The sequence below is a fragment of the Pararge aegeria genome, chromosome 22 (genome assembly GCF_905163445.1).
Source record: "Pararge aegeria chromosome 22, ilParAegt1.1, whole genome shotgun sequence".
In the NCBI taxonomy this organism is placed as follows: domain Eukaryota; kingdom Metazoa; phylum Arthropoda; class Insecta; order Lepidoptera; family Nymphalidae; genus Pararge; species Pararge aegeria.
The window spans coordinates 8,260,372-8,271,108 of NC_053201.1; the positions used below are offsets into that span (position 1 = coordinate 8,260,372).

Below are 10,737 nucleotides of genomic sequence, written 5' to 3' on the forward strand. Positions count from 1 at the left end.
GGAAGATCAATATTACTTTTACCGCTTCTAGTCCAGAAAAAATTAACGTCGTGTAGTAAATTTTTCTGAGCAAACCGGATTTTATTTTGATAGGCAACAAAATAAATATTCAGCATACCGACGGGTCTATATGACCCAGTTGCGTTGCGGCACTTTGAAGACGTAGCTTTTGCCAGCACTTCTGCTTATATTAATTTTTTCTCTCCTACGAGAGAGGAGACCTGTGACCAGCAGTGTGTTACTAATGGTCTAAAGATACTTATATGAATATATTATAAAGGAATTTTCAGATACGACTGTTTTTTGACGATTTCGGACCGGTAGTGGTTTAACTTCCAACCAACGAACGATTTCCGCTGCAGTGAAAGAAGCTCTATTGGACATTCGTTATTTATCGAACGAACGAAATTAATGTTAGATATTAAATAAATAAATACTGTCTATAGCCTATATAAATTTAAAATTGCAAGAGAAAATGTGACTGCAATAATTTGAACGTTAGAAGCAATAATAAACGGGCAGTTAAAATACATTAGACAAAGTAAGCAATTCATTAAAAGGAAATTGTATTCAATTTTACAAGAAATTACCGGTTCATATCTTGGGGGTGTCTCTAAGAAAGTTCAAAGTTTGTATTAAGCGAAAGCTTATAGAAAAGTCCTATTACAGTGTTTAGGATTACGTAAACGATAAAAAAGCTTGGGTGTGAACTATTGCTCTAACAAGATTGCTTCTTAAATATTTCTAAATGACAATGTGAGATGGTTATGACCAAAAGAACACCCGGCTAAGTTTGTGGGCTTCTTCTTAGACCAGGGCTCGTTTGGAACCCACGTAGCTTTTGTTTTAAGTTTACGAATGTAGTTATCGCCATCGCTACTCACTACTATGTACACATTTTGTATGCAATCAACGCATTAAAATTTCCATCTATGTGACTATTTGAATAAAGAAATATTTGACTTTGACTTTGACGGATGGTTCACCTGCAAGTAGAAACCTATTGCCTATTAACAGAGCAGTACTTCCTGCAAAGTATCATCCCGTGTCCAGCCGATTGGCGCAGCGAGCAGCGATCTTGTTTTCTGAGTCCAAGGCCGTGGGTTCGATTCCCACAACTGGAAAATGTTTGGGTGTTTATATGTATATTATAAGTATTTATGTATATTATTCATAAAAATATTCATCAGTCATATTAGTACCCATAAAACAAACTCCGCTTACTTTGGGGCTTGATGGCGATGTGTGTATTGTCGTAGTATATTTATTTATTTGTTTGTGTCCATCAAACTGAGGCGTAGATGTTAAGCTTCATAAACCTGTTATTACACTAGCCAACACAACCTTCAGGTTGGGATAAAGAACTGTTACTTGGCGATAGTAATGCTGCTTTGCGGCAAAAATTAAAAGAAAACATGGCAGTAGTACTTCCCCGGACGAGCTCTGTCACGAAAAGCCACCACTACTACTAGTCATGATAGTCACGATAACATTTGTGATAAGTTAAGGTTAGGATAATAACGCTTGTATTGCTTCCAGTACAGAGAAATATTTAACGCAGTATATTTTTCTAAGCCAGACTGGATTTTATTTTGAAAGGCAACAAAATAAATATTGAGGATACGGGCTTGTATGACCCAGTTGCGTTGCGGCATCGTGTAGACATAGCTTTTGCTTGCACATTTGCACTACGCCGCCTAATATTGAATTTTTGTTGCTAACAGTTTTTAATTAAGATACTATGAGAGAGCAGTTTGTCGTGTTGTGATGGCAGATCAAAACCAAGTTCTCCCCTCCCTATTCCCACGACGCAACTGAGGTAATGTAACGTAGAACGGACAGCACTTAAAGCGATCACCAACCAATCTTCCCAGCTTAGTGCTCTGGGCAAACATGCCGGTGGGAGAGGCCTTTAATCCACCAGTGGACGGTTTAGGGCTATTGATTAAGAGAGCGGTATTTAGTGGTCATGATTTTGGCCTTACCCGGCACGAATCTCTGTCATTTAAATATCACTTGCTTTAACAGTGATGAAACACCGTGAGGTAACCTGTTCGTCTCCATAATATTCTCAAAGGCGTGTAAAGTCAATCCGCACCTGATCATTAGTGGTCTATGATCGAAACCCGAGAACGTTCTGAGAGGAGACTCGCGCTGTAGTAAGCCGGTAATGGGTTGATAACGGTGATGATACTTGGTATTGATATTGGTATGATGAGGAAATTGGTATTTTTTACCTACATTAGAAAAGAGATTGTCTAAGAGCGTTGAATCTCTTTTTTATTAGAGACCTGTACCTGTTAAATCTGCAACCGTTTTTTTTTTTGACTGTAGGGGAAATCCTCGAGGTATTCCTCTCTTCTTGTTTAGTTTTCTTATTGTTAGGTGGCTGGGTTCTAACCGTCCATGTATAATAATTGATGCGAATAATTTAGGCTATTGTTAGAATTTGGTTAGAACAATTTGATGAACTTTGCAATTAGATGGATGCCTTGTCGTTTAATGAGATACGTAGATACGTAGTAAGACCGACCGGCGCGGCGCTGTTCCTCTCTCCCGCTCACTCTCTTCCTGTGCGACCGTGTGTGTTGCCTGTAGTATTAGATTTTTTCTGTGCCTGGTAAGAGCATCACGGAAATGCTTCGCTTATAACCGCAACCACATGGGATTTCAGGATCTAATAGGTTAAATGATGATGAAAAAATATAGAAATTCAGGGCGAGAAGGGAAGTTTATTATCTAAGCCGCTTACCCACATCTGAGCAGGTATAACTTAGGTGACATACGTTTATAGCCCTATATAAACTAACTTGTACAATAAAACCTGTTCATTCAACTTTACTTTATAAGAAAACTGTGAAAGAAATGGGCTGAAATATTTCGTTTGACAGAATACCAAAGTGTGTATCTACTCTCTGACGCATTTGTTCAGCAGTGGGATAAAAAAATTAATTAGAAAAAAAAATTAAAATGCAAACGGACCAAAAAGATACGCTTGAATTAATTTAATTGGGATGCTGACTAAGTAAAAACTTTAACGAGGCTCAGAAATAATGATTACCAACCAAACCAAATTCAATTTCATTAACCCTATGTATATATTAAAAAAAACCGTTGTTTTTCGCAATTTCCTCTTTTTTTTTAGGTTATCGACGACGCGTTTCTTTTATTTTTCTCTAGCAGGGCTTATATAGGGCAGGAGTTAACTATGTTTAACCATAGACTCGTCTTGTCTCATGAGATAAAACATGAGCTTAGTGCGGATTGGTACACTTTACACGCCCTTGAGAATATTATGGAAAACTCCCTCCGCTTGTTTTCCTTCACCGTTAAAGCAAGTGATATTTAATTGTTTAAATTGATAACGTAGCTCCTAAAAGTTAAAGTTGCAAGCAGGGATAGAACTCGGTGCCCCAAAAGGGAAGCCGATACCTTACCCACTAGGCTATCAACTAAGAAACAGAAAAGAAAGAAAAAGAACTTAGTTCGAACTTGCAATTAAGGCGTGTCAACCAATGCCGTGCGCTTCATACATGCACAAAAGCACTGCATACCCAAATTATTTTATATCGTATTGGAGGGGAATTTTTCCATTTCATGCCATGTGCCTGGTGGAAAACCCTGTGCACGCCACTGCTGTCAACCCTCAATTTGAGGGGTTTGCGGGCTCTTAGCCCGTCGCGTCTTACAACTAACTCGTCTTGTTTCTCCTGGGTAGGTATTAGGTATACTCGCGCGCCTGTCGCGGTAGCACTGTTTTGGAAGTTGGAACATAGTATGTAACAAAATATTCAGTAATATTTATATAAAATGTTTTTGTATTTGTTTAAAATGAAATAACTTTGGTTTCCGATGGAATTATTATGTATTTTTGTATGAAACTCGTTCCAGTAACCAACAGCGACTAACAGTTTTTTACTTACCATTTGAAAATTTCTTTTACGTAAGAAAATAGAGTAATTTTAACTGTGGATCCTGTGTGGAAAAATATTTTTTCTGTAATATACTTTTTGATGGATCATATTAGGTTCCATAAGTTTTGTTTTTGAATCTTTATTTTAAGCGATGAGTCGCGTACAAATAAGGATGTACACCTAAATAAAGTTGAGTAGTAGAAGACTCGTCAAAGGAAGAATTCTTAGTGTCTTGCAACAATTGTCTTGCTGTCACTAAATGTGGATATGCAAGCAGAATTAAAATATCCAACAGAACTTTGAAATACGTTTGATGAAGTTGTAATTCTATATTGTAGAAATAGTTTGACTATTTAATTGACCATTGGCTTCTATTTTGATTTTTTTTAGATAATTTTAAGTTACATTCCAAAGTACCGGCAATTTACAGAGGTCGGCAAAAGTAGAATACTAATTAATATCCTTCTTATTACCTAGTCGAATGAATTGCCGGTAACGTCTGTATGGAAATGTACCTGATTTCTGAAGCACGAAGATAGGGGGCAACGCCAATTTCTGAACTCCAGCAATAAGAATGTTTACTGAGAATTCAAAACCTAAAAAATATTATAACTCAAATTTATTGGTTTTGAATTCTCAGTAAACATTCTTATTGCTGGAGTTCGGAATTTCAGATATTTATATATTATAACACAAATTTTTAGGTTTTGAATTCTCAGTAAACATTCTCATTGCTGAAAATACACTAGCTACTATTTTGCTAGTGTATTTTTATAGTCACACAGTGAAATTATTAGGCAAGGAAAGTTCTTTTCTAAAAGGAGCTTATTCTAAAAGATAAAGCTTAATAAACTTAGAGCGGAACCATTCAAATGCAACTTACTCAACAAAATCTGGGTTAATTCCTCCAGGGCCTGTCACATTCAAAGTGTTTCACAGATTATCATTACGGGATACAGTAAAACACGGCACAACACTGAAACGGTACGCTCATACACATGTTTTATTCACACAATCCGACGCATGTTTTATTTTTATCGGTGACACAACTGTTTATCTTGTTACGTATTTTACTTTAGCAAAGTTAGGAGCGTTGTCGTAAACAGGGGTTGAGGACGCGTGCAGCCACCCCCGCGGTTCATAGGCGACTGTCGTTAGGCAAAATTTTTGTGCTGAAAATTGAAAGAGGCTTCCGAGGCTTGAACGCCTTCGAACGGCTTTGTGGTAATTATTGCAGTGTTTTTTGCTTTGAAATGCAAACTATGAGCCCGAAGGTTGGGTGTTTCTTTCAGTTATTAAAACTTTCATCGTGCCGCTTCAGCATTAAAAATATTTTTTTAATAAGTATCACCAACTAATAAAAAGCTTTGATTATCAATCACTCCATATTATGAAAGAAGTCTTCATTCTGTCTGAATCCGATAAACTTACTTACTTTGGCGGGCGATTGGCGCAGTGGGCAGCGAGTGCTTTCTGAGTCTAAGGCTGTGGGTTCGATTCCCACAACTGGAAAATATTTGTGTGATGAATATGAATGTTTTTCAGTGTCTGGGTGTTTATATGTAATATGTACATTATAAGTATTTATGTACATTATTCATAAAAATATTCATCAGTCATCTTGGAACCCATAACATCAAACTACGCTTAATTTGGGGCTGGATGGCGATGAGTGTATTGTCGTAGTATATTTATTTATTAATCAAAAACTACAAAAAGGCTTTTTATACAGTTTTCACGTAAGAACGAAGTGATTCATGAAAAAGGATTTAGTATAATTATAATTAATTAAAGTCTTCTCTGATTTGCCTTATATATCGCCGATTGTTGAAGATATCAGAAAAGGGCACAGATTTATTACCAACGAATAAATACGCCTAAATTATGATTAAGTACCATAATAGTTAGACATATTATATGTCTCACTGTTATGTTTAAGACACACAGACCGCTTTTTGTTTAAATTCGCGATATCAAAACACGGGTACAATTTAAATTCAACAGCAATACAATCTAAAGTTCTTAAGAGTATAGTCGAAAGGTTTTTGATAGTTATGACATTCCTAGTACAATATTAATGCTTATACAAGTAAATAATCAGTTGTAGGTTGAGGTCAAAGGTGCAGGACTAATTCCTGTAGAAAGGTGACATCAAGAGATTCGCTGAGAGTCATTAAAAACAATCGGCCCAAGACTGTGGTGTTAGCGCAGTGGATAGGAGCTCGACTTCACTTTCGGGGGGCCAAGTTCGGATCCCAGCACGCACCTCTAACTTTTTTAAGTTATGTGAATTTTAAGTAATTAAAAATATCACTTGTTTCTTCGCTGAAGCAAGAAACTGCATGCTTGAGAGTCCTACATAATGTTCTTAAGGGTATGTGGAGTCCACTTGTCCGCTGGGCCAGCGTGGTGGACTATGGCCTTAACCCCTTCTCATTGTCAGAGGAGACCGTGCCCTGTAGTGGGCCGGTGATGGGTCGATATGATGATGTTTTTCTGCTTTTCAATAATCATCTCTCTCTCCTACGAAAGTGAACTCGTTTGCTCAGATTAGGGACAGTAATAATGATTATTTTTACTATCAATATCTTCAGACTATTATCATCTCACTGCTGATCCAATGCGGTAAAAAAGTTGAAATGATGCGACATTGAATTTGATACGGCCAAAGTACCGGCTTTTCGTTTTATACGAACGAGTATATAGAGCCAGGATTTGTTAAGATCTTCGAGACCTTTATCACTCATATTCAATCTCCTATCATAAATCCAATATCCATAAAAGCTTATGGGCTTCATAGTTCAGTTCAGAGTGGAAACAGACATTAAGGTAAGTTTATTTTACTAAAGGCATTTTGGTATCAGCTATGCATTCAGATTAATATATATAAGAATTAAGCTTTTAGCTACCCTATATATAAAATAACTAGCCACGCTCCCTGGTTTCAGCCGCTTCAACTATATGCCATTGCGTACTACTTTCTTCAACCGTAACCTTACTCGGTTTACTGCGGTTACGGTTACGGTCTATCTAAAGCTTAAAGTTTTTTTTTTTATTGGATCGATAACGAAACTCAAGCTGTTCAGCTTTGTATTATTAAGTATAGGTAGTAAAAAAGTTGCAACTCAGTTGAGCAATCTACTTGGGTGTGTACGTAAATGATTCACATATTGAAGCTTTAGTTAGGTACCATTTGAAACCTGCAATCGCTAGGTGGACAATTATCTGAATATATAGATAAAGAAAGTCAAAAGTCAAAAATATCTTTATTCAAGTAGGCCCATAGGTGACACTTTTGATGCGTACATAAGAATTACACGGTAGTGAGATGTTGGCGATAACCATATTCGTAAACTTAAAACTAAAGCTACGAGGGTTCCAAACGCGTCCTGGTCTAAGAAGAAGCCCACAACAAACTTAGCCGGGTGTTTTTTTTTTTTTGTTATCACCATCTCACAATGTCATTTTAAATTATAAGAAGAGCAACCTGGTTAGAGCAATAATTTACACCCAAGCTTTTTTATCGTTTACGTAGTCATAAAGGACTATATAGGACTTTTCTATAAGCTTACGTTTAATACTTACAAACTTTGAACTTTTTAAGAGACATCTCCAAGAACAGAAAGATGAGTGTTAACGCTTGTTGATCTTAGATTGTTAGTTGTGTGGATATTTTTGAAGCGTTTTTAAGATAACAAACTTTATTGTCAACCCATTACTGGTCGTTTAAGGGCATGTGTCTTCTACAAGAATGAGAAGGGTTTAGGCGGTAGCTACCACGCTGTCCATGTGCGGACTGGTAGACGTGGAATACATTATGGAATATTCTCAGGCATACCGGTGACCTCTAACTTTTCCAAGTGACTATTGTTTGACTTCACACGCCGTTAAGAACTCTCAGGCATGCAGGTTTCCTCACGACCTTTTCCTTCACCGTTAAAGCTTAAATTAAAAACGTACATATCTCAAAAAATACGTAAGAGGTGCGTGCCAGAGATCGGAATCGGTCCACCAGTAATGGAGGCTGAAGTCCTACTACGATACTACTGATTTAACAATCAATAAAAACATTTTAAAGTATTTTTAGGTATATATTAGTTTTTTAATTTTAATATCTTACCAATATTATAAATGCGAAAGTTTGTTTAGATGGATGGATGGATGGATGTTAGTTACTCTTTCAATTAAAACTACCGAACCATTTTGACTACATTTTGGAATGGAGATAGATTATACCCTGGATTAACCCTGGAAAATGTATGGATTCTGCAGGATAAACCCTATTATAATATTAAGGATTATTTAAACGATAAAAAAGCTTGGGTGTGAATTGCTCTAGCTTCATAGCTTAATTTAAATTTACTGGAAGATGGTGATAACAAAAAATAAATTTACCCGGCTAAGTTTGTTGTGGGCTCTTAGACCAGGGCGCGTTTGGAACCCTCGTAGCTTTAGATTTAAGTTGGCGAACGAAGTTATCACCATCCCGTTACAATTATGTAAACAAATATGTATGAACGCTTCATAAGTGCCTGTGATAGGCCTACATGAATAAAGAAATTTTGAATTTGAATTTGAATTTGGAATGATGAAAAATCAAAAAACTGCGTTCGAAGCCGCGGGCAACAGCTAGTTCATTATTAATAATTATTTTATTAATATTATTTTATATGTGTAATCTAGGTAACTGTTAGTGTGTAATTATTTTTAAGTTTTTATGTTATGTATAAACCCCACCGATCGGTTTTTCATGGATTTCCTAATCATAAAGTTGCCTAGGAGAGATTACGCCACCTTTTGTATCCTACTTCTTAAGTTTCTTCTTTTCCTGCCAGGTTTTTTCTTTTTGTGGTGCACAAATAAAGTGTATGAATAAATTAAAAACAAAACAAACAGACTACGACGCCCATCAGTCTGAGACGTCATAATCTTCTTTTGTTGGCGTTAATCGACCATGCGTTGAACATGTTCGGCCACTGCAGTCTTAATATTTTTATGAGCTGGACAATGTTTGGTTCCCCAAAGATATCATACATTTCGTAATTGTACCTGATACGCCACAGACCATCCACTTCTACCGCACTTTATATGGGCTTATTTATCTTTCCCACTAATAGTCCAAGTTTAAATACACATAATTTATTGTTATAAAAACTTATAAGGTAGCTATAGTAGGTTTGTAATCTTCACTAATGAAATTCACAAATGTTAGTCAAACAGCGTGATGGTAGTGCGAAGTGAGAGATTGATTTATTTGCCTTGAATAATACCTATAGCAATTAGCAACACTCGCTTCGGAGATTTGAATGCAAATTCAATCGAATGCAAATGTTGGAAGCTGGACACCGAGGAATTGGCTCACGGAATAATACTAAAAATCCCTGTAACTGAAATATTAATTGCCGCTCTTTAATTTCAAAGGGAATTCAAGAGGACGCGAACATTTTTTAATTTAATTAAGTTGTTTTATCTTATTTAAGACAGCTTACTTTCATCATAATTTTTTACTACCTCAGGAATGCAGGGCAGGAATTTATAATTCCAGAATTTTCTCTGGTCTGGTCTGGTGGGAGGCCGTACCGTTAATCGATTTAGCGTTCCGGTAGGGTGCAACGTAGAAACCGATCAGATGTTTGTTAGGGGTGATAATATGTTAGGGGGTAGCAGATCACAGCGCTTAATTTAATTAAAAATTCATTTCTCGGTCAGTGTCTGGGATCGAACTTGTTCCCTCTCAAAAGTGTTGTCGAAGTCCTAACCAGCCAGGTATATAAAATATGAAGACATAATATCATCAAGGAATGTTATCTATGAAGGGGGTCAAGACCCTCAGCAGCGACGTATACGACACAGAGAAATAATAACTTAACTGTATAGCACACCAAATTAAAACCTCAATTTATCTTGCGAGTTGGTAAAATAGCACTTATAATTACTTACTAGCTGACCCGTGCAACTTCGTCTGCACCAAATCGGTTATTACCGGAAAACACGAATAAAATGACATTTTCTTTAAAGCTATCCTAGCTAGATCGATTTATCGCCCCCGAAACCCCCTGTATACTGAATTTCATGAAAATCGTTGGAGCCGATTCCGAGATTCCAATTATATATATTTATACAAGAATTGCTCGTTTAAAGATATTACTTATTAATTACGGTTTTTTTGCTGGTTACATATTGTCTCATGCACACACACCCAGACACACACACATATATACATATAAACGCGCTTACATATAGATACACACCCATCCACGCTCAAACAGCTTTAGAGGTACATCATGTACTGTCTCTGAGACTTATCTGTGAAACTGAAAACTTGATCGTTTTTTGAGTAAACCACTGCCATAGTTTTTACTGAAAGAAATCGGATACAGCCCTAACATAACATGCTAAATAAAATCATATGACTCCTGTCACTTCATAGGTACTATGTGCGTGTCGGTCTTTTATCTTCAATAGGATTGTCATAAGGAAACACTTCAAATGTGTGGAATTCGTTTGTATGGAAAAATAAATATTCTTCTTTCGATATTATTACACGGTGATTCTTTATGAAATCCGTTACGTTGTATAACTTGCATCGTGGAAATAGGATTTTCAAAGCTTAGCAGCTTAAACGATCTTGTCGAAATTTGGCATGGAAATAACTTGTATTAGACGGTCTAAGGATACTTTTAATCGTGCAAGACGAAACAGTTTTCGCCGTATAAAAAGTGAAATAAAGTAGTCTTTATATTATATGAAACGAGGTCTGTACCAGCAGCGAGACATTAATTAGGCTCATCGTAATTGAAGACCGTCCGTATTATTGTCAGCT

General features: G+C 36.5%; 1 protein-coding gene across 1 annotated transcript in view; it reads right to left on the minus strand.

The window, feature by feature from the left end:
- Positions 1-4,852, minus strand: part of LOC120633871 — a 118,211-nt gene extending 113,359 nt beyond the window's left edge. Inside the window, exon 1 of the mRNA XM_039904252.1 lies at positions 4,798-4,852. The gene's annotated coding sequence lies outside the window, so the exon portion shown is untranslated. The remainder of the gene's footprint in view (positions 1-4,797) is intronic.
- Positions 4,853-10,737: the final 5,885 nt, after the last annotated feature.